The 24,962-nt window shown below is 42.4% G+C and overlaps 1 protein-coding gene and 1 long non-coding RNA gene across 2 annotated transcripts in view; one reads left to right on the forward strand and one right to left on the reverse strand.

Moving 5' to 3' along the window:
* Positions 1 to 20,608, reverse strand: part of APC (APC regulator of WNT signaling pathway) — a 121,164-nt gene extending 100,556 nt beyond the window's left edge. The window contains exon 1 of the mRNA XM_028149744.2: positions 20,258 to 20,608. The gene's annotated coding sequence lies outside the window, so the exon portion shown is untranslated. The remainder of the gene's footprint in view (positions 1 to 20,257) is intronic.
* Positions 19,985 to 24,891, forward strand: LOC129148847 (uncharacterized). The gene is made up of 3 exons (XR_008555833.1): positions 19,985 to 20,025; positions 24,112 to 24,335; positions 24,728 to 24,891. It is a non-coding gene; the product is annotated as an uncharacterized LOC129148847 (long non-coding RNA).
* Positions 24,892 to 24,962: the final 71 nt, after the last annotated feature.

The following is a 24,962-nucleotide window of genomic DNA, read 5'->3' on the forward strand; positions in this document are numbered from 1 at the left end:
TTTTGCTGGATTTATCTACCATTTATTTTATGCGGTCTATAAAAAATCTTATTTGCCTGGAAGCTAGGAATTTGATTCCTATCCTACCCACCATGCCCCCCCCCCACCCCTTTTGAAATAATGTCATATCTAATACTATTCTAGCATTAAGAACATTAGCTGCTTGAAATGTTTTTTTAAAATATTCAAGAAAGTTAAGTGTAAAAAAAAAAAAAAGAAAGAAAGAAACATAAGTGTAGTTTCCTCTGGGGAATAGTAGAATTGAGTGGCACTTTTCTAGTGTTTAAATTTTTAACAATGATCTGTACTACTTTTACATTAACAAGAATAACAACAACAAAATCCAACCCAGCACTAACTTATAACTTAGCAAAAAATTATCCATTATTGCTAGCTTCTAGAAAGATCCTTCAAGATTAGTTATTTGGCAAGGGGGAACTATGGGGGATAAAAGAGGGCATATGTAATACTTTCACCAGCAAAGATTCTTTTTTAAAGGAATATGCATGAAAAAAAATCTAAGGAAATGTTAAAAAAAAAAAAAAAAGATTAGTATTTTCCATCTTACGTAGCTTTCAATAGATGACAAATAAAAATTCCAAGCTCGTTAGCACTACAGGTAAGGTCTTTTTGATCTGAGCCTTACATTACTCTCCAACTTTACCATGGGCACCCAATTATTCCAGCTATACTCCAACTATTTGGACTTTTGTGCGCTCACCATTTTATTGTACTATTTTGTCTCTTGGGAGGTTCTCAATGCCAGTTTTTCACCTAGCTAATGTGACCCATATTTTAGGACTCAGTTCTGATGACATCTTCCAAAAGTCTTCTCTAAGTCCTTTTGCCAGAGAGTTAGACCAGGGGTCGGCAAACTCATTAGTCAACAAAGCGGCAAACCGCGGCTCGCGAACCGCAGTTTGCTGACCACTGAGTTAGACCCCTTCTCCTCCAATATGCTTACAGAGGTCCCTGAGCTTATCAGCTATCTCATTTACCACACACTTGGAATTACTTAGTGATATTCCCCACTAAGCTCCTTGAGGACAAGACTCTTGCCTTATACATCATTTTTGTTTTTCAACAGCCAGCATTCTTCCTGTTCCAAAGCACATAATCAAATACTTGTGGAATATAATGAAATAACTACCTCTCATATGTCATGATCCAATTCTGTCAAGCTATCTCTAATTATTCCAAGAAGTCAGATGCTTTTCCCTCTATGTTCTTAAATTTCCCTCTATGTGCTTTAATTATCAACTCAACTTATAGAGATCTATTTCTCCTCATAGACTGTGAGCTTCTGAACAAGGAGCTCTACTTTCATCTTCCTAATTACAAGCACTATCCTAGGTATCTAGCAGAAATTAAATATTGGTTGAGTAAATGAAGTGAATATTCCTTAAAAAGTACAAGAGGAAAAGAAAATCAAGGGTAGTATACCTTGTTCATTCCTTATTTACTTCTCCATCTTTACCAATACTAAGAGGCCATAAAGCTCTAAAAACATTTTGTGCTTGTTTTAGCATTAGGGATAGGAAGCCATTAAAAGATCAAACTATTCCTTAGCCAGCTCCCTGACTTCCTGAAACTGTGCACTTTTTTCATCCAAATTCTATTTTCACTTCTAACAATAACTCCCTTGATCCTACAAAACTAGAGCCCCTACCAGTAGCTTAGAAGCAGGGAAGTCCCACTTTAATAGGGGCAGTATCTAATCTAATAATAGACAAATATGCAAATTGACCGCACCTTCGCTACACCTAAGCCACGCCCACCAGCCAAGCCACGCCCACCAACGAATCAGGACGAGTATGCAAATTACCCCAACAAAGATGGCGGCTAATTTGCATATCAAGACAGCGTCGAAGAAGCAAGCAAGCGGGGGGCGGGGAGCGAAGTCAGGGACGGGGGCTAACGGAAACGCAGGCGGGCTGGAGGAGAAGACGGGGCAGGCGACAATGGCGGAGCGGAGGCGGGGCCGGGGGCGAAGGGAAACGCGGGCGGGCTGGAGGAGAAGGCGGGGCAGGCGACAATGGCGGAGCGGAGGCGGGGCCGGGGGCGAACGGAAAAGCAGGGGGGCTGGAGGAGAAGGCGGGGCCGGTGACAAGGGCGGAGCGGAGGCGGGGCCGGGGGCGAACGGAAAAGCAGGGGGGCTGGAGGAGAAGGCGGGGCCGGTGACAAGGGCGGAGCGGAGGCGGGGCCGGGGGCGAACGGAAAAGCAGGGGGGCTGGAGGAGAAGGCGGGGCAGGCGACAATGGCGGAGCGGAGGCGGGGCCGGGGGCGAAGGGAAACGCGGGCGGGCTGGAGGAGAAGGCGGGGCAGGCGACAATGGCGGAGCGGAGGCGGGGCCGGGGGCGAACGGAAAAGCAGGGGGGCTGGAGGAGAAGGCGGGGCGGGTGACAAGGGCGGGGCGGAGGCGGGGCCGGGGGCGAACGGAAAAGCAGGGGGGCTGGAGGAGAAGGCGGGGTGGGTGACAAGGGCGGGGCGGAGGCGGGGCCGGGGGCGAAGGGAAACTCGGGCGGGCTGGAGGAGAAGGTGAGGCGGGTGATAAAGGCGGAGCGGAGGCGGGGCCGGGGGCGAAGGGAAACGCGGGCGGGCTGGAGGAGAAGGTGAGGCGGGCGACAAGGAGGAACGGAGGCGGGGTAGAGTGCAGCAGGAAATCCTATTGCAGGATTTTTCCTGCAACGGGAAAGCTAGTGGGAAGATAAGGAGAGAAACTCTTACTCTAGAACAGTGGTCGGCAAACTGCGGCTCGTGAGCCACATGTGGCTCAAGAGCTGCGGTTTGCCACTCTGTTGACTAATGAGTTTGCCGACCACTGCTCTAGAACAAGGAGGGATGAAATGTTTTGACATCTCAAATTGAAAAGTTGAATATATTTTTCTTCTAGAAATAGTGTTACTCAATGTTACACATTTCTAGGGGCCCAGTGCATGAATTCATGCAGCTTGAAAGGAACTGTGGGCCACAAGGCTGCAGTTGGCACAGGGGCAGTCTCAGCCCCTCCTCCACACCCCGGCCCGGCCCCTCCTGCTGAGGCCCCCTGGTCCCCTGTCTGCCGGCAGCCCTGCTCCCGCTGTCACCACTCCCACACGCTGACAGCATAGACCTGCTCACACCCACTGACGGCACGGAGCGATTGGGGCTGGTGCCAGCAGTGGGTATGAGTAGGGCTGGTGCTGGCAGTGGGTGTGAGCAGCAGCTCCGGCACTGGCAGTGGGTGCAAGTGGGGCTGTCGCCAGCAGCGGGTGTGAGCAGCAACTGCCGGGCCCCGATCGCCCCTCAGGAGCAGGGGGAGGTGGAGAAGCCCTGAGGGGCGATCGGGGCCAGCAGCCGCTGCTCGCACCTGCTGACGGCGCTGAGCAATCGAGGCACCAGGGTGCGAGCGGGGCTGGTGCCGGTAGCAGGTGCGAGCGCCAGGTGGGATCATGGTGCATGAGAACAAGAATTTTTTAACCACCAGAGGCTCGCCCCAATGACAGCGACTGGTGCCCCACCTTGGTCTGGCGTCCCCGCTCATCTGCTCCAGCATCCCATCATGCTGACACCCGCCATGTTCTACGTGCACCCCCTGGTGGTCAGTGCACATCATAGTGGCCAGTGGTTTGGCCATTCAGTCTATTTGCATACTAGAGGCCCAGTGCACGAATTTGTGCACAGGTGGCATCTGGCTGGCCCGGCCCCGATTGGCGGATTGGGGCCAGGCCTGTTGGGAGGAGGAGATGGCGGAAGGTTGACTGGCTGGCCCACCCCAATTGGGGCCTGATTAGGGTTGGACTGGCTTGGGGAAGGGGCTGTGGGCGATTAGCTGGCACGCCAACCCCTGATTGGAGTAGGGGGGCCGACTGGGGGTGGGGCTGGCCATGGGAAGGGGCTGTGGGCAGTGGGCTGGCCGTCCCCATCCTCAAATGGGGTGGGGGGGCCAATCAGGGGCCAGCAGCCTGGGGGAGGGGCCATGGTTGGTTGGCCAGTCGACCCTGCCCCTGATCGGAGTGGAGGAGCCGATTGTGGGCGGAGCTGGCTGGGGGAGGGGCTGCGAGCCGATTGGGGTGGTGAGGGCCCATCAGGGGTGGGGCCGGCTGGAGGAAGGAGCTGCAGGCGGCTGGCCAGATGGCCCTGCCCTGATTGGGGGTGGGGGGCCAATCTGGGGTGGGGCCAGGTGGAGGGAGGGACTGCAGAAGGTTGGCCAGCCAGCCTTGCCCCCATTGGGGTCGGGGGGGGGGGCAATCAGGGGCGGGGCCGGCTGGGGGGAAGGGCCACGGGGGGTTGGCCAGCTGCCCCGCCCTCGATCAGGGTGGAAGAGGCCAATCAAGGGCAGGGCTGGCTGGGGGAAAGAGCTGCGGGAGGTTGGCTGGCCGGCCCTAAACCCCAATCCGACCCAGACGATGGCCGCAGTGGGCGTCATAGCAACCGGTCATTACGGCATTCTGGTCACTGGCTTTTATATATATAGATTAGGGTTTTATATATATAGACTAGAGGCCCAGTGCACAAATTTGTGCATGGGTGAGGACCAGCTGGCCCGCCCCAATGGGGGGCCCATTGGGCAGGGCCAGCAGGGGGGAGGGGCCATGAGCAGTTGGCCTGTCTCCAATCAGGTTATTGGGGACCCATTGGGAGCAGGGCCGGCCAGGGAGGGGGTCTGATTGGGGCCCGGATCAGGCTGGTTGGCTGCTGCAGTACGTGTCATAGCCACTGGTCGTTCTGGTCATTCTGCCATTCTGGTCGCTGGGCTTTTATATATATAGATGGGAGTTAGCACTGTATATGTATTAAGTAGTCTATGGGCAGGGCTGGGGACATAATCATAGTATACACTATTCCTAAGTGACTGTACCAGATGTTTGGATTTTTGAACTATTATATATTCCTCTTTTCATATTTCCCCCTCCCAGAAAAGAAATTCTAAATTTCACAACAGGTTTGACAGTGTTTAACATATTTAATATAATACATACAAATTTATGTAACTCACATAATGAAAAGTATACTTTAATACTATTACATTACATGTGAGACTAGTTTACCAATAAATTAATCAACTAACTGCCCTATAACTTCAAGCTCTTCAGTGAATATACTCTTCACCTATTTATCTTAGTTAAAATCTCATGACACCATTTTCTTTGCACCTTTCTCAAGGGCAGACTTTTCCCTCTTACATCCTTGTACTTTAGGCCAGACAGGAATGGTGGGATGTTGAAGGGGTCCAATGAACACTTCCAAACCATTTTCCTACCTCTTTAAATACCCAAACTCTTTTGACATACTACTGCATTAAGCTATGAGACTACTATTGTCCCCAGCATACTTCCTCATTCTTACCCTAGTCATCCCTCTCAGTGACTTTTGAGGTCTGTGGATTACTCATCTAACACCCTGGCTTCTTTGTTTCTTAACTTCTTCACCTCCAAATACCTACTCCCATAATCACACTCATGACCTTGCCATCATCCATAACTGTACCAACTCCAAAATCATTTTTTCTTTTATATGTATATATATGTGTGTGTGTGTGTGTGTGTGTGTGTGTGTGTGTGTGTGTGTATATATATACTAGAGGCCCGGTGCATGAATTTGTGCACCAGTGGGGTCCCTTGGCCTGGCCTGCTGGATCAGGCTGAAACCAGCTCTCCCTGAGGGGTCCCGGATTGCGAGAGCGCACAGGCCCGGCCAAGGGACCCCACCGGTGCACGATTGGGGCCAGGGAGAGACCACAGGAGGGCTCCAGGGTGTGTCTGGCTCATCTCACTCAGTCCCGATCGGCTGGACCCCAAGAGCAAGCTAACCTACCAATCAGAGCATCTGCCCCCTGGTGGTCAGTGCATGTCATAGCGAGCAGTTGAGCGGCCTTAGCATATCATTAGCATATTACACTTTGATTGGTTGAATGGCCAACTGGACGACCAGACACTTAGCATATTAGCTTTTTTTTTTAAAATATATTTTATTGCTTTTTTACAGGGAGGAAGGGAGAGGGATAGAGAGTTAGAAACATCAATGAGAGAGAAACATCGATCAGCTGCCTCCTGCACTCCCCCTACTTGGGATGTGCCTGCAACCAAGGTACATGCCCTTGACTGGAATCGAACCTGGGACCCTTCATTCCGCAGGCCGATGCTCTATCCGCTGAGCCAAACCGGCTAGGGCAGCATATTAGCTTTTATTATATAGGATTATATAGGATTTTTTATTGATTTCAAAGAAGAAAGGAGAAGGAGAGAGAAATAGAAACATCAATGATGAGAGAGAATCATTGATAGGATGCCTCCTGCACGCCCCACACTGGGGATTGAGCCACAACCCGGGCATGTGCCCTGACCAGGAATTGAACTGTGACCTAGTTCATAAGTCGATGCTCAACCACTGACCCATGCTAGCTGGGCCCAACTCCAAAATCTTAATAAAAAATCTTAATTACCATAGTTCTAATCGCGGAAGCATACCTCCTATCCCTCTAGTTCACCCAACTACCTCCAAATGCAATATTCTTTTACCTCACTGAGTTCTTCAATTCCATGTTCTCATCATTTTTCAACATCATCTTTGTTATCCTCCTTAGGCCCAGCATTAACCATTCCTGTTCAATAAATCAAATCCTTCATTCCTCTCTCCTATTACATTTCGCTGTTAAAACTCCAACTCTGATTGAACTGAACTCTTATTCCACTTTGCATGCCTGCATCAGAACATTTTATTATTTAGAAGGGAGGAAATCAGATAACAGGACTGGATGGTTTCACTTTAAATTCACAAATATAAACATGAAAGGACATTTAACACTGCCTGAAGACACTACTGTTTTTCTTAGAAAGTCTGTTTTTCCAGTCTCCAAGTTAACTTCTTCATACTGGTTTTCTCTCTTCAAAGCTGTAATAGACCTATGTTCTTACCTATGACACTCTCAGTTGAAGATTTACTGCATTCCATTAGATAGAAATTCCCTCATATTTCCTCACCAAGCCTATACTGTTTTCCTCCTATTAAAATGGAAAACAAACAAAAAACACACCCTTGCTCCTCACTTGAGCAATGGATTCCAACTACTCTTGTCTTTTCAAGAAGTCACCTTTGATTAGCTCCTCTCTCTCCTGTATAATCATTTTCTTTTTCTACTGAATCATTTCCATAAACACACAAACATACTCCACTATCAGTCATCTTTACAAACTCCCCCCCTCCACACACACACACACACACACACACATACTAGATAGGACATCATTTCTCTGTTCTATTCACAGCAAAACTTCTTAATCTAGTAGCCTTCATTTACTGTCTCCATTTTCTCACCTCTAACTCACTCTTTAACCTACCTTAATTCTAAACAATTTCTTGACATTCAACTGTCCAGATCACCAATGACTACGATGTGGCCAAATTCCATTGCATTCAACTTAGTACAACAAACACTTAAGTAATATTAGAAAAAGCGCATCACTTTCTTTTACCTGAAACGGATATTCTCTTGGCCTCCATGACATATTCTCCTGGTATTCCTTTATCCTCTAATTTCCTTTAATGGTTTTGCCTCTTCACTTGTCTTCTAAAAGATGGAGTGTCTCAGGGATTGTGCTAGGACTGCTTTCTCTCTTCAATGTTTTCTCACCTAGTCCTAAGGCTTTAAACATCATTTGTATGATGCTAAATCTCAAATTTTTGTCTCCATCCTGACCATCTCCTCTAAATATCCAACTATCTAGCTGATATTTCACTTGGATGTGTGAGGTATTTAAGACATTTGATTCATAAATCTCTCTGCATCCTCCCTACCAGATTTAAATCTTTCACATTCTTACTCCTCTAAAGATCATCCTCAAACATATCATATAGGCAATATTTTTCTCAGTTTCATCATATAGTGGCAACCTTATTCTTCCATACTATTCCAGCAGAATATGCCAGCACCTTACATTTTTTATTACAGTTTGAACTCATTATTGTGTAAATGAAAGATATCCATTTCCACTAAGATTTCTGAATGACACCTGGACCCCAATAGTTAGGTTAAAGTATTATTAACACCTATAAACAAGGGAGCCAAGATTTCACTAACGTGTTAAAGCTAGAGAATGTATCCTACAATTTTTAAGAGTAAGCTAGCATTAGTATCTTTATACATTCCCAGTTTATGTGTGTTTTCTTATCATCAGACATCAAACATAATAAAAAATAAATCACTGCAAAATGTTTGGCAATCAAACAAGCATTTTCCTGAGTAGTGCATAAATAACAAAAAGGTGTGTAGCATTCTGAAAGCCCTGGGCTTCTTTTGAAATCACCCCAAACACCAAATATAAGAATACTTATCCAATCCTTATTTAAATTGGGGGGTGGAGAATATGGTTTGGAGGTACCACAACCAACCTTCTAAGAAAATCTCAATGATCTTTAAATCTATTAGCTATTCTAGCATTTGTATAATGATTTCCCATGCTGATTAGAGCTGACCTGTGTGACCATTAAGATATTGAAGAAGTGTGTGACTTCTGAGGCTAGGTCAAAAAGACATTGTAGCTTCCACTTTGGTCTTCTGGACTGCTCACTCTGGAGCCAGCTACCCACCAGGTGGACTAAATATGCTAAACGTTAACGGGAGAACAATATCATTCATCCACTGTCTGAAGTACTTAGTCTAACATAAGAACTGTTTTATGGGGGATATTACTGAAGTAAAAATCTTCAGAAAACATACATAAGAGTGGAACTCAGGAACAAATGCTGAGGTTGAATGTCAATATCAACTGAAATCTGAATTTAGTCATAGATAGCAAACTTTAAGAAGTTAAACAAACACTAGACTTACAAATTGAATTTATGAAGTATAAAAGTAATTGCATTTGTAATGAATATATGGATAATCACGACACATTAACATTTATCAGGTATTAATAGTTACTGATAAATCATGTTAGCTTTGCCCTAGTATAGCTAATGGTATATGACTGAAAAGCACTTCAGGAAACTATGAAGAGGGAGAGAGCTGGATTTTCAGTTTAATTTTCATTTTTAGCCTCTGTTTTCACATGTTTAAAATGGGAAATAGGTAGGAAGGGTGAGCACATGAGAGATCTAACGATATCTAGGGTCTCTTCCAGTTTTAAAATTCTTTGTCAACTCATTTCATCCTTCAATTTTCTGAAGGGAAGTGAGGAAACCTAAATTAAGAACTGTTTATATCTAACAAAGCAAGGAAGTAAAGAAACTATAAGTAACAAGAATCTTCAACTTACTATTTTCTTTTAGTTGAGAGAAAAAAGAGCCAAGTAGATATATATAAGAATTCTAGGTTTTCTTAAAAGAGAACTGCTTTTGCATTTTGTTGATGCATAAATGTAGTCACAAAGTGATGGATATGATTAACTCAAGTCAAATGTCTTTAAAACAAAAATATAATGGGTATGTTATATTAAATTTTCTACACCCCCCTACCCACAGAAGAATGCCAATTTATGTAAAGACTGCTCCAGTTTAGTGTGCCAGTATGATTTCTTTTTTTTATTTAATATATTTTTATTGATTTCAGAGAGAAAGGAAGAGGGAGAGAGAGATAGAAACATCTATGATGAGAGAGAATCATGGATTGGCTGCCTCCTGCAAGTCCTCCACTGGGGATCAAGCCCACAACCCGGGCATGTGCCCTTGACCGGAATTGAACCTGGGGACCTTTCAGTTCGCAGGCCGACACTCTATCCACTGAGCCAAACCAGCTAGGGCAGTGGTCGGCAAACTGCGGCTCGCGAGCTGCAGTTTGCTGCACTGTTGACTAATGCGTTTGCCGACCACTGAGCTAGGGTAGGATTTCTTTATTTATGTCTTTTTCCTCCTATTAATCTCAGAAATCAAATGCAAATTATACACGTATTTTCTTCTTTTTTCTCTTTATTGATTAAGGTATTACATATATGTCCTTATCCCCCCATTGCCCTCCCTCCACCTCCCTCCACTCATGCCATCACCCTCCTGGTGTCTGTGTCCATTAGTTAGGCTTATATGCATGCATATAAGTCCTTTGGTTGATCTCTCCCTCTTACCCCTCCCCTCCCCTACCTTCCCTCTGAGGTTTGACGGTCTGATGAATGCTTCTCTGTCTCTGGATTATACACATATTTTAAATACACGTGGGTAAAAAGATTAAAAAACCATATTCTGTCCCTGAGATATACAAACAACATTAAAAAAACACAACATTCACATAGCATATAGACAGCAGTCACATTAATTATTGGAAATCAACCCACTTCCACTCAAACATACTAAAGAACAAATTTGATTTCAGTCCCTCCTTGGCTCAGTGCATTCTCCTCCCTCTTCACATATCTCCACTTCAAAAATGTTCACATTATATCCTCTTTGTTCATTGACAATTCCTATACCAATGTACTACCTACATACTACAAGTATTTATGTCTATGCCAGTCAAATAAAATATACTCTGTCCCCTCCCCTTGGGACTTTGCAAAGTAATAGGAATTTATGTGATAACACATGTGTAAGTATTAAAAGGAAACATAGATTAATGTTTACATTTTCCAGGAATCTCATTTGTACTACAAAAGAGCTTTAACACAAAGGAATGACTAATGTAGAAATGTTAAAGTCCTCCTTGAACAAGTTAGTAAAAAAAAAAAAAATATTTGGACTTCCACTTGTAGAAATAGCAGACTAGGAAATCCAGAACAACTATCATTCTGAAGTCAATTTTAAAAGATAGACAAAATATTAAAAGAATCTTCTTAAAAACATCAAATAACTACCAAGTAGTAAGGAATAAATTACCAGCTCAAATCCACCAAGTCTTGAAACCCAGAAAGGTGAGCTTAGATTTTGCCTTTTGTGGGTTTTCCAACAAAGAAGCAGCACTTACGAAGCTGAACTTTGTGATCTGTTGCCTGTCTTGCAGGACTGGGAGACAAAAGACGGAATTTAGGACCTACCAATGATAAGGATTGTAGAAAAAACACCCTTGACATTGGGCTGGGACTCTAAAGAGAGGCACCCTAAGCAGAGTAAGAAGAACCAGAAGGTGGCCCAAAAAAGTAAAAAATTTGAAATTGGATCAAGATGATCTTATATTCCCAGGCAATAGTAAATGAAAATCTTCTCTAGAGAAAAAGTAACTTCATCTTATATATTAAATTACTTCTACAACAGAAAACAGAATCATACCAAGAGACTTGACAATATTGGAATTATCACTACATTCAAGGGGATAAAAGACAGCTTAGTTTAACTATTTGTGCTTGGAACTGAAAACTATAAAATGTGACATGGTTGATAGGAAATAAAAATATAGTACTAAAAGATAAAATAACCTAAGAATTTACTGGATGGGTTAACAACAGATTAGTAGACCTAGGTGAAAACACTTTGAACTTTGAAGATAGGTCAGACCAAACTATCCAGAATGAAAACTAGAGGGACAAAAAAGAAGAAAAAGAACAAAAAATGGGGTAAAAAATTGAATAAGAAAGTCTAACATACTAAACTGGCGTCCCAAAAGATCAGAAGAACATGGAATAAAAGAAATATTTGAAAAAAATAATGGCTAAGAAATTTCCAAGACTCACAAAAGACACCCATCCACACATTCATGAAGCCCAAAGAATCCAATGCCTAACCACAGCATAGTAAAAGAACAGAAAAACAAATATAAAAATCTTAAAAGCCAAAGAAAAATAATAAATAATTTTAAAAGGAAAAAGAGACACAAAGACCTGAGGTCTCAAGAGCAATGGAATGTGTTGAAATAAAGTAACCACCAACACAAAATGTACTGAAGTAAAGTAACTGCTAACCTAGAATTCTATACCTAGCAAAAATATCCTTCAAAAGTGGGGTAAAGATGTTTTCAGGTAAACAGACTAAAGTAATTTAGTTCTAAAAGGCATGTTTCAGATTCCTCAAGATCAAATAAAATGATCCTAAGTGGAAAACAATAAGAAACAGAAGAACATGATAAATACATAATTAACCCAGTGGTTGGCAAACTCATTAGTCAACAGAGCGGCAAACCACGGCTCACAAGCCGCATGTGGCTCCCGAGCTGCAGTTTGCCCACCACTGCATTAACCTAAACTAAATATTGACAGCATAAAACAGTAACAATAACGAGAGAAAAATAAAACAATTATTAAATGCACAATGAGCCCTAGCTGGTTTGGCTAAGTGGATAGAGCATCGGCATGCGGGACTGAAGGGTCCCGGGTTTGATTCCAGTCAAGAAGGAGCATATACTTGGTTTGTGGGCTTGATCCTCAGTTGGGGGCATGGCAGGAGGCAGACGATCAATGATTCTCTCTCATCATTGATGTTTCTCTCTCTCTCTTTCTCTCCCTCTCCCTTCCTCTCTGAAATCTATAAAAATATATTTTAAAAATAATAATAAAAATAAAATGCACAACAACATTATATAAGAAGGACTGTGAGCAAGTAGAATTAAAATTAAAGTGAATCATCTGGGAAGAGGATAAAGGTATTGATTAACATTAGACTTTATAAGACTCATATTGCAATGTCTAGGGTAAGTAGTAAAAGAGAAAAGGAGGTCATAATTTCCAAATAATAATGGGGATAAATCTGAACAATAAAATAGCCAACTTATCTAATGGCAAGAAAGGAGAGAAAAGGGAACAATTATTAGGGCAGATATAAAGTTCATAATAAGATGGGAGATTTAAATCCAACCATGTCACACAGGAGAACAACTAAAACACAAGAATACAGAAAGGCTGGATGAAAAAGAATGGAAAAAAATATACATTGCAAACAATAAAAAGAAAGCTGGTACTGCCATATCAATCCCACACAAAGCAGCCCTTAATAGAAAAAGCACTGTCAGAATAAAAGAGGAACACTTCATACTAGTAAGTCACTAAGAAGATGTAACTATTACACATTTCTAATAACTACTTTACTCTCAAATATCTAAAGCAAAAGTTGAGAAAATAAGAAGGGAAAATAATAAAATCCATTATCAAATCCACAATCATGATGGGAGATTTAACACACCCTTTTCTGTAACTGATTGATATAAGAAAAGATCACTAATGATGCTTAATATTTTAAATACAGGGTTAACAAACATGATCTAATGAATATAGAATATTGCACTCAATAACTGCAGAGTGAAAAAAAGGCAATACACTGAGACATAGTGCAGATCTCAAATTTTAAAGGTTTGAAATCAAAGACCTTTGAAAAATAGAATGTGTTCTCTGATTGCACTGTAATATTAAAAATCAAAACAAATTTAAAAATAACCGGAAAATCTCCATGTTTAGAAATTAAGAGATATAATATAAATTTCCAAACTAATACAAAAGTCAAAGTAGAAACTAATTAAAATTATAAAATATTTTGTAACATCTATAATTATAAAAGTGTAATATGCTAATTAGACTGGACAGCCGGACAACCTTCTGGACAAAGCCAGGGCTGCAAGGGCTGAGCCCCTTGCACGAATTTCGTGCATCGGGCCTCTAGTTAATTATAAAAACACGTCATATGAAAGTTTGAGTATTAAAACTAGCTAAAACAGTGCTTAATAGGGAAATGCTTAGCAATGTGAACTAATGTCCCCAATACATTCAACTAAAAAAAATAATAATTTAAATGTTGAAAATATTGAACAGTATTGAACTATAAGAAGTTAGCAAAGGAACAAAACAGTAAGCCCCAAAAGTAAAAGAAATAAAGAGCACGAATCAATGCAATAGAAAAAAAGCATACAATAAAAAGAATCATTAAGATTCAAAATTTGGTTCTTTTCAAAGACTACTAATCTCTGGTGAGACTGATAAAAGAAAAGAAAATGTACATATAGCCAATATCAGACAGGAGAATGGAATTTTTTTTCCTGTAGCCATTAAAAGGATAACAGAGTATTTAATATAAACAACTTTATTCTAATAAATTTAAAAATTTAGATGAAAAAGATAACCTCTTAGAGAAAAAATTACCAAGATAATCTTGAGACAGAAAACCTAATTAGGCTTAAAAATGAGAAGTCAAATAAACAAACAAAAACCCTTCCGCCCACAAGGTTTCTCTGCCAGATTCTAACAAACAGTTAAGGAAGAAATAATTTCAATCATACATAAACTCTTCCAGAATAGAAAATAAGGTCAGCTCATTTTATAAAGCTAGCAAAATGTTAATTTCAAATCCTGAGAAGGACAATATATAGGCCATCTCACTCATGAACACTGATGCAAAAATCACAAAATATTTACAAGCTGAACCTAACAAGATATAAAAGGATAATACAGTAAAACCAAATTAGGTTTATCCCAAGAATCAGGTTATGTTTAACATTTAAACTGAAATGTAATTCAATACATTAACACTAAAGGAGAAAATTTATATGATCATGAAAAGCTGTCCCCCGAAAAGCATTAAATTCAAACAAACAGAACAAAGAAACAAAATTCTTAGTAAACTAGGTATAGAAGGGAACTTCTTTAATATAAAGGTTTTAACAAAACAAAACAAAATTTTTAAAAAACCTCAGCAAACAAACTTGGAGTAAAATGTTAAAGCTTTCTCTTTGAGATCAGAAAAAAAGACAGGGAGAACAGCTCTGGGATGGTGAATGTCAGTGTTCCATTTCTTGACTCAGGTAATGACTTCATGTGTTTTATGTATTATTTGGAATATATGTTTAAGTAATCCTTAGAGATGATGAAAAGTCTGACCTAGACTATCACTCAAGTGCGGCCATTGTGTAGGTCCTAATTTTTGCCCCATTATGATTCATTTCAAACCAATTAACATATATTGGGCCTATAAAACATTGTGCAATCTGACAACATGCCTTATGAACTTTAAAAATGTTTGTATACTGCCCTGGCCGGTTTGGCTCAGTGGATAGAGCGATGGCCTGAGTACTGAGGGGTCCCAGGTTCAATTCCAGTCAAGGGCACATGCCCTGGTTGCAGGCTCAATCCCCAGTGGGGGGCTGATCGATGATCCTCTCTCATCATTGATGTTTCTATTCATAAATGTTTCTATCTCTCTCTCTCCCTCTCTGAAATCAATTAAAAAAAAGTTTGTATCCTATAATCCAGTAACTCCATTGTCGATGAACATGTCTTAAAGGTCAAAATGAAGAGGAAAAAGAATTAAAAATGTGCTAAGATGTTCACTGCATACATAATTTAAAAAATGGGAAACAACTAAATAACCAACTACAAGGATTTGTTAAGAAAAAGAATTCCTTCAATGGGATTACTATAGAGTCAATAAAAATAAGATTTACAAAATATTCTAAGAAATGTATATAACCTAATGTTAAAAAAAAGTAGACACATATAAAAGGGAGAAGAAAAAGGCACAGAAAAAGAGAGAAAATGAGAGTGGGAAGGAGGGAGTAGTGGAAAACTATACTGGTTTTCTTTATATGATGAGCTTATGGATGTGTATGTACTTTTCATTGCATTTCCTGAATTTTCTTTAATGACTATTTAATAGTGGGCATATTACAAGAACTGAAGCAAATAATTATAAACTTAATGTATCCTAAATATAGAAAGTAATTACTTCAAACTGTACTTATAAAATTTTCAATTTTTATCTCAATATGATATTTATCAGGCAAATTATTCCCTAATATTTAAATTATAAAAATTTATGATATGCTAATTTTTAGAGATGAGATAATCTCTAATTACATTTAGTATTTAAAATAATATAACTTAAAAAATAATTAGATCTCCAAAGATATATCATTTTCAGCTTACCTGCCTAATCAAGAGATGGGAGGGTAAACTTCCTCCTGCTTTTTTTTTTTTTTAATATATTTTGTTGATTTTTTACAGAGAGGAAGGGAGAGGGAGAGAGAGTTAGAAACATCAATGAGAGGGAAACATCAATCAGCTGCTTCCTGCACACCCCCTACTGGGGATGTGCCTGAAACCAAGGTACATGCCCTTGACTGGAATCGAACCTGGGACCCTTGAGTCCGCAGGCCAACGCTCTATCCACTGAGCCAAACCAGTTAGGGCTCCTCCTGCTTTTGATGGCTGTGTGAAAACCTGATACAGGGAGCAGAAAGAGCATGAGAAGACAAGCCTGCGCACAAAAGTCAGCACACTACCGATAAAGATGGAAAGGACCTGGATTCTTGATAACATTGTACAATTCAATTGACTAACCATGAAATCCTCCAACCCTGGACTTTTTTTAATGTGAGATACTGTTTAAATCAGTTAGTTGGGTATTATATAACCTGGGGCCGAACTAATACAAGATGTATTTAAGATCTGACAACTGATTGAAAGTGGGAGAACAACCAAGATTACTAAAGTTTCAAGATTGGGTGGCTGAGAGAAAAGGTGGTTAGAAAAGAGAAATTAGGAGGAAGAGGAACACAGATACACACATGCACATGTAAGCACACTAGGTGAGGGTAGGTGAGTGAAAATCAAATTGATTCAGTTTGGTATGGCTTACGCTTACAATGGCACATGTAAGATAGAGATCTACACCAAGCAGTGAAAGTGGGAAGCAGAGTTACAGAATTGAGAATCATCCACACAAAAATGATAATTTATAGCATTAAAAAAAATGATACAGCCCTAGCCGGTGTGACTCAGGTGGTTGGAGCATCATCGTCCCCTACACAAAAAGGTGGCAGATTCAATTCCTGGTCAGGGCCCAGGTTAGATCCCTGGCCATAGTGCTTATGGGAGAATACCAATCGATGCTTCTCTTTCACATCTCTCTCTCTCCCCCTCCCCCCTCTCCTCTTTACCCCTTCCTTTCTCTAAAAATCAATTAAAAAAGAAAAAAAAAGGATAAGATCACCAAGAGAACCAAGTGAAAAGCATAGAGACCCTTGAGAATACTGTCCATTCCACCTCACCCTCATTTAGAAGGAATTCAACCACTGGCTAGGCCATTTAGAATAATTTCATTCCTCCTGACAAAGATACTGTGACAGACATGGAAGCATGATCTCCTTCGTTTATTCAATAGAGTTTAAAATTTCTGGGAAAAGTGTGAAAGAGAAGCCTTCTCTCTCCCTTTGGAAGTAAATAAAGAAGGCTACAATAATAGGAACATTGCTGATAGCCATCATTTTCCTAGGAGGGAAGCCTGTCTGAGCAAACAGGTGGACCAAACTGAGAGAAGTCCAAACAGGTGGACCAAACTGAGAGAATAGCAAAAAATGGAATCTCAGCCCTGATGATATAAGCCTCTGAACAAACTATTCTTTAAGCCAATTTTATCTGTACTTTTCCCAATTACATGAGCCAATACATTTCTTTTGTTTTTAAACCCAGTTTGCATCCTAACTGATGTAGGGCAGGGAAGAGGTATATTTAAGGGGAAGAGCAAAGTCAAAACAGTTCAGAAAAAGGGAAGAAACTTTCAAAAGTAGGAGAATTAGGAACTACAATGCAGAAGAACCAAGATATCAGATCATTTTATTCCTATAGGGTATATTTCAGAAATGGTCTAGGAAACCAAGGATGGCTGAGCAAAGGCCATTAGATTTGGTGATTAGGAGGTCATAAATGACTTTTCAACAGCAGTATCAGTGCTGAAATAGTAAAGGAGGTCAGAGTGCAAAGGAAAGACTGACATATTTGTTTATTAAGAACTCCATCATGTACCAAACACTTGGATGGACATTTAACATGTGTTAAACTCCTTTAATTACAACCCTGTGAGGTAAGTATAACATTCTACTTTATAGATAAAGAATAGAGTCTGAGTAGTAACTTGCCCAGCCATGTAGCCACTAAGTGGTTTTAACAGCCTTCAAAACCCAGATCTACATGGCTCAAAAGTCAATGATCTTTCTAGTGTATCAGGTTAGTGGATGAAAGAATGAATCTTTAAAGAATGAAAAATCAGTGGCACAGTAGGCTCACGATTCAGACTAGCTTCCTTGAATTGTGTAGCACACAGCACTGCATTAGGCAGCCCTGGAAAAGTTATAAGCATGTATGTAGGCTAGGGAGGAAGAGACTGGAATGATAATGGACAGTTCTAGAGAAAGAAAGATGGGGAGGGGTGATCATGGACATATCTAGAAGAGGCTGCTCTTGAAAAAAAAGGTAGGGCATTTCTTCCTCAGAGATGTGGGTGAATAAGGAAATGAGACTAAAATGGAAGAGAGGCAAGTAGAAGGAGTGTATCTCAGATGGCTGAGATTTCTCTCAGTAAAGGAAGAGATCAAGTTATTTGCTCTAGAAACCTTTATGAAATGAGACAAAAAGGAACACAACACTAACGATCCACCAGAGAGCAGAGCACAAACTGAAAACTAATGTCCTTATATAGGTCAGGGGTCAAACTAACATAGCTAGTGATGAGGCTTATTCAGGATTGGGACTGGAAAAGTAAACCTACAGAAAATAACCGCCCGCCCCATCTGTAAGGACTTGGTAAAAGCTGATCACCATGGGATCCTGGTTATATACGCAAATGAAACCAGCAGTAGGCGAATGGGTTCTTCAATGAACAGAGAGACAGAGAGGGGTTCATGACCAGAGGGTGAGAGACAGAAAATAGGTTCCACAGAGTGGAAGAGTGAGAGATTTTGACTGTTTGTGGGTTAGTAATGTCTTTCCACACAATGCTTCAAATTATTTTGCCAAAGGCAGCGGCGAGACGTTGATCGGGGTTCAGCCGTCCACTTCTCTCTTCGGAATTGAGAGACAACCATCTCTAAAAACACCCAATGCTTGCTTGTGGAAAAGTGAAGTCTAGCAACAAACAAATGAATGAACTAACCCGTTCAGTCAAACATAAAAATATCTCCTTTCTTTTAAACTGAAAAAAATGCTCCTCTAAATTTGAGAAATTCATTAAGAGGTCATAAAATCTACAGCAAAGGAGAAAACATATGATGTGTCATGAGGCAGAACGAAAAGTAAACAAATATGTCAAGCCAATTATAACGCACATGTTAAAGACTTTTAGTGTAGCATTCCAAAAGGGCAAGGATAGTTTGTACTTCAGCAACCTGAAAGCACCCAGCCTAGCTTAAACAAACTGATATGGCTCCCTTTCCTGTTAACCAAAAGGGTTCCCTTTGCCACCAGAAAGGACAAGCTACCATTTTTAATTATAGTGCCGCGTTTACAATTTCGAGGCTCAACACATTATCCAACTATAGGAAAAGATTCAGGGCAATCAGCCCCGACAACCTGCTCCACCACCACCACTACGATTCTGCAGTTGGCGCTGACAAACTGGGGCACCAATCCGTGTTACTCAGGAGTTTCTCGCACCATTAATTCTGGCTCCCCCTTGCCCCAGTAAAAAAGGAGGGAGAACCGAGACTGGCACAGACTAAGTTTTATAGAATACGTCTAGAATTATAAGGGTTGTTCAGTAATAGCCACAATGGAGAATCCAAGAAACCTGAGAGGTTGAAAAAGCTTTTCTCCATTCTCTTCCTTTCTAAAATAGAACAAAAGGCTTGTACGATACGGACTCTTCAGTGAGTAACTTAAGCTAACAATGAATAAAAGAATAAGCCACTTATCCTCTCGTGTGCCATTTCATGTTCTCTTACATTCATAAGGCATTATTATTTTTTTTTTTTAAAAAAATGAGCCCTTCTCAATTCTTTCACTGGATCTAGAAAGTTGACGCTCCAACCTCAAAAGTTCAGAGGCTAAATAAAGATTTACTATAGCCGGAAAGAGATGAATTTAGAACGAATAAAGTCATTTGCCATCACAGGCACCATCCCTCTATTTTGCAAGAGTTCAATGGGCCAAGGAGTCAAACTCTCTCAAACCATGCCAGTCTCCTGGGGACTTCATTTCCTCATCAGGATGAACAAAATGCACTGGCCTCCCGATTCACAAGCCTTTTCTTTGTAACGCTATAAGCCAGGCTATCGGGTAATCTTCCCAGACAGTTAAAAACTTTTAAAGGGGAAAGAGAGTCGAAGGGAGGAAGATGGGGGGAGGCGACTACATTAGGAGGGGCGGACGACCCACCCACCCCACGCGGAGGAGACCGCCCGTCGGGGAGAAGGTTCCCCTGGAGCCTGGCGAGGTGCGGAGGGCGCCGGGCAGCAGGACCCCCTCCCGCGGGGCGGGAATGGAGGAGCCGCCAAGCCAGGGGCCAACTGGAAGCCCGAGAGGGGCGCGGGGCGGGAAGGGGGAGGGTCGCGGAGCCCGCGGAGCCGCAGAGTCGGGCCGAGCTCCACGGCGGGGGTCCGAGCAGCGGCGGGGCAGAGCGAAGGTGAGCCGGGGCGGGAGACGCCGGTGCCTGCAGCCTCACTCACCTGCCCGACGTTCGCCCCCGCGGCCAGGAGCATGGACGCCGCCCGGGCGCTTCCTCTCCTGCGGGACGCAGCCTTGGCCGCCGCCGGAGCCCCAGAACCCGAGAGTGGAAAGTGGTCCCGAAGCGGGCAAAGCGGCCTCCGGACCCGAGCCCTGGGAGGCGTACATAAGGGGGAAGCGGGGGCCCGGGAAGGCAGTTCGTTGTTCGCCTTCCTCACCGGTACCCGACAGCGCTCCCCGGGAACAGCATCGCGCCAACCTCGGCCCGCTGCTCCCGGGCCTTCGCCCGCAGCTCCCCCCAGCAGCGGCCGGGTTTCCGGCGGCAGCACTCCGCCCCCTCGCTACTGGGCCTCCGCCATCTTGTTGGGGGCGGGAAGAGTGCAGTGCGCCTGCGTGTTCGGAGTCCGCCGGCGTCCCGCTGCCCTAAGGCGAGAGGGCTGTAACGCGCAGCCGCGTTAGCCACTGTGCTTGGGCCCTCCGGTCCCGCTTCACCCTCCGGCCTCGTGCACGGTGGCCCAGACCTGCTCCTTTCCTGAACCGTGCTGCCGCCAAGTAGCCCCTTCTGCGCACCCCACAGCCAGTTTTGCTGCAAACATCTATCCAGTGCCTCCTAGTAGGTGCCAGGCCCCCTGCTAGGAGCTGATGGTAGAAGGGTTAATAAAACTTGGCTCCAGCCCTACAGGAGCTCCCATTCTAGTGAAGAAGAGGGAGATGGACGAATAATTCCCTCAATTCCAGTTTTGTAGCTCTCCCCCCGTTTTAATTCAAAACATACCTTTTCAAGGAAGTCCTCCCTGTTTGTCTCACACATGGACCATTTCTTTGCCTTGCTTTACCTCTAGCAAGGTAAAGAACTGGAACAAATAATATTCTTTGAATTTCCGTTATATGCTAGATAATTGATTTAGGCTCTAGATTTATAGCAATAAGAACTATAAGCTCATGAGACTTTAACATTCTAGTGGGAAAGAACAGACAATAAAAGGCTAAAATAAATCAACACAGTAATGTGATAAGGGATGGGAAGAGAACAGGGGCCAGGAGTCATGAGAAAATTTGGGTGAGAGCCTTCTAGACAGCGGAAACCGCAAAAGCAGAGGCTTGAGGTGGGAATGAGGCGGGCAGTAGGAAGAGGGACAAAGAGAATAGGTGACATGGACAGTAAAAGTAGGAGGAGATGAGGTCAGAGGGAGGCATGGCCATATAAGGTAGGCCATGGTTAAGAGTCGGATTTTATTCCAAGTGGCCCCTCTAACTTGCTGACACTGCCCCAACGACTCTAAACATCCCTAGCTCCTGTCTGCCTCACTGCTTTGCACATGCTGATTCCACTATTTCAAAGACCCTTACTGTTGTTCTTTAGGTGTCTAGCTTATCTTTCAGGTTTCTGTTTAAATGTCCCATCAGAGACAGCATTTGTCCTAACCGAAGTCTCCTTTCTGCTCTCCCATTAGCCTCCATCATTGCACCTGGTCATTTCCATTACACTCAGCATATTTTAAAATTACGTATTTATTGTTTCTTCATTGTCTCTCCACTAAACTGTGAACTCCATGATGGAGGGAAGGTGTTTTGTTTATCAGTGGATACCCCATGTTCAGCATCATGCCTGACATGGGTGGTCACTCAATAAGTGTTTTTTGAATTAACGAATGGGGAAGTTTGTCAGCACCTAAGTAGTCAGGGGTATATTACTTTGTTTTTTACTTCTTGGTTTTTAAAATTAAATGCAAGTTATTTCCTACTAATACGTTTCCTCAACTAGATTATAAATAGGACTCTAAGGGGGTAGGAATGAGATGGAGAAAAGCAGGTGATGGTGGGGCAGTGGGCAGAGATTGTATCCTGTATGTTTGCAGGACTGGAAGAAGCAAGGCTTCAATTTTTTTAAAAAAATATATTCTATTGATTTTTCACAGAGAGAAAGAGAGAGGGATAGAGAGCTAGAAACATCGATGAGAGAGAAACATCGACCAGCTGCCTCCTGCACACCCCCCACCAGGGATGCGCCCGCAGCCAATGCACATGCCCTTGACCGGAATCGAACCCGGGACCCCTCAGTCCACAGACCGACGCTCCATCCACTGAGCCAAACCGGCTCTGGCAAGACTTCAATTTAATGGAGCACCTATTATATGTGCTGGGCACTATGCTACGTACTTAATCCTCACCGGAGCTCTGCTCAGTAGTTATCCTCATTTTTATACACAAAATAATTCAGAGAGATTAGGTCACTTGCACAAGGTCACACATTAAAAGATAGTGCTGACCATATAGCCCATGCTCTTCCCATCTAGAGAAATTGGATTTGGAGGTGGGCTTATTTGGTGATTTGGCTGTGTCATTAGGTGACTTTCATTTAGAGATTTCAGCCACAGCCATTTAAGAACCCCAGTCAAATTGATATTCTTATGTAGGATATCACCAAAAGAAAACTGCTTTCATTCTTTTCGTTTGGACTGAAGCAGAGCTCACTTTATCATTTCCTTTTCATGTTTTTAAGAATTGTGTGTTTCAGCTCTGGCTGGGTAGCTCAGTTGGTCAGAGCATCATCCGGATACACCAAGGTTTTAGGTTCCATCCCTGGTCAGGGCACATACAAGAATCAACCAATGAATGCATAAATAAGTAGAACAACAAATCTCTCTCATTCTCTCTCTCAAGTCAAAAAAAGAATTGTGTATTTCTTTTTACTTATAACTTCTGTACGTTTCATCAAAGGAAAACAAATACCAGGGAAATGGATGTTTATCCTGAATACTAGCTGTATCCTCTAGGTTAAGCTTGTTAGTGTATTACTAGCTCTCTCATCTAGGTCCCAAGTAATACTTTAGTCGTCAAAGACAGGTCTCTGACAAAGAGTGGCAGGCTTACCACAACAATCACATCCCATTTACTCATCAGAATTATGCACCATCATTTCCCTCTAAACAGGATAGCTGCCTCAGAATAGCTGGGGAGAAATACTAGAAAGGATGGGGCTTCTATCTTATATATCAGGGACCATCCACAATTTAGGAAGAGGCAAGCAAGGATTTCCCCATAGGTTTCCGAGGGATCGTGGCCCCTGCCAATACCTTGATTTCAGACTTATAGACTCCAGAACTATGATACAATAAATGTTTATTGTTTTAAGTCATCCAGTGTGTGACACTTCGTTACATACAGCAGTCCTAGAAATGAACACACCATCTTCCGTACGTGGCAGGGCCTGAAACAAAAGAAAGAGATGGGAGTGGGCTGTGACGAGGTCAAGGCTACTGCCCAATTTGGCAGCAAACCAGCTATAAGACCTCAGACCAGTCACTCGACCCCACTGACCAAGTTCCCTCATCTGTGTGAACAGGGACAATGATAGCTGCTCTGCCTACAGCAGATCTGCAGTGAAAACTACAAGTAAAAAGAAAGAAAAGAAAACTACAAGTATTCCTCCGGAGGTGCTGTGACCAAGACAGCCTGACAGCTACTGAGAAACAACTTTGCCAAGGACAGGGTTCCTGCTACGGAGAATTTCACAGTCTGGCTGTGAAGAAAGGCACTTTCCTATAATAAGATAACTAGCACAGGCCAAGTGCCAAGTGTGCGGTCTGGATTTGATTCACTATTGATGTCAAAAGCAGGAAGGATCACTGTGGACTGGGGTGCATGAGGGAGACTTCATGAAGAACCTTAGCAAAAAAGGAATCTATTAGGACAGTGGTTCTCAACCTTCCTAATGCCGCGACCCTTTAATACAGTTCCTTGTGTTGTGGTGACCCCCAATGATAAAATTATTTTCGTTGCTACTTCACAACTGTAATTTTGCTACTGTTAATGGATCGTAATGTAAATATCTGTGTTTTTCCGATGGTCTTAGGCTCTACAGCAGCGGTTCTCAACCTGTGGGTCGAGGATATTGGGAGGATTAGGAGGATATTGGGTACCTGCAGGATCTCCAGTGGAAACACTCAACATTATGCCCAGACCTGGTCCCAAGAAGCCACCACTACAGCCACTGCTGGATACAGATACCGAAACTGGGACCACCAATACCACTTGATCTAGGTACTGGATGATGCCGCTGCTGCCCCTGGAAACTAGGTACAGTTACTGTCACTGTCACTATCTCAGTAGGAAGGAGGAGGTTCACTATGACTTCACCACCCTAACATTTGGTCCCAAGCCTGGGGGCAAATAATTGAACTATCCAGTCACATGTTAACACTCTAGCTCAATGCTGTCCAACAGAAATATAATGCAAGACACATATAGGATCCTAAATGTTCTTGTAGCCACATTAAGAAAATTAAAGAAAAAAAGTGAAGTTAATGTTTAATATATGTTATTTCAATCAATATATCCCAAATACTATAATTTCAACATGTGGCACTAGATGTATGGGGCCAGTGGTATCAAATTTGACAGCACAGGCCTAACTGATAAGGAAGCCATGAAAATGAGTGTATGGTCTTTTGATTTCCATGATGTGATAGGGTTCTGCTACATGACATGAAGAGGGCAATTTCCCAAACACAGGAAGAGGGGTCAGATGCAATCTTGCGAATGGAAGATAAAGTTGAAAGAAGACCAAGACTGGATTTTGGAGAAAGAAAAATGGTGAAGTAAGGACTTTTATTATTAATTTTGTTGTGTATTGACGGTGAGCCACTGAAGGTTTCTGAACTGGGGAAATACCACACAGATGTAGATACAACTTTAAAAACATTG

The sequence above is a fragment of the Eptesicus fuscus genome, chromosome 4 (genome assembly GCF_027574615.1).
Source record: "Eptesicus fuscus isolate TK198812 chromosome 4, DD_ASM_mEF_20220401, whole genome shotgun sequence".
NCBI classification, from domain to species: domain Eukaryota; kingdom Metazoa; phylum Chordata; class Mammalia; order Chiroptera; family Vespertilionidae; genus Eptesicus; species Eptesicus fuscus.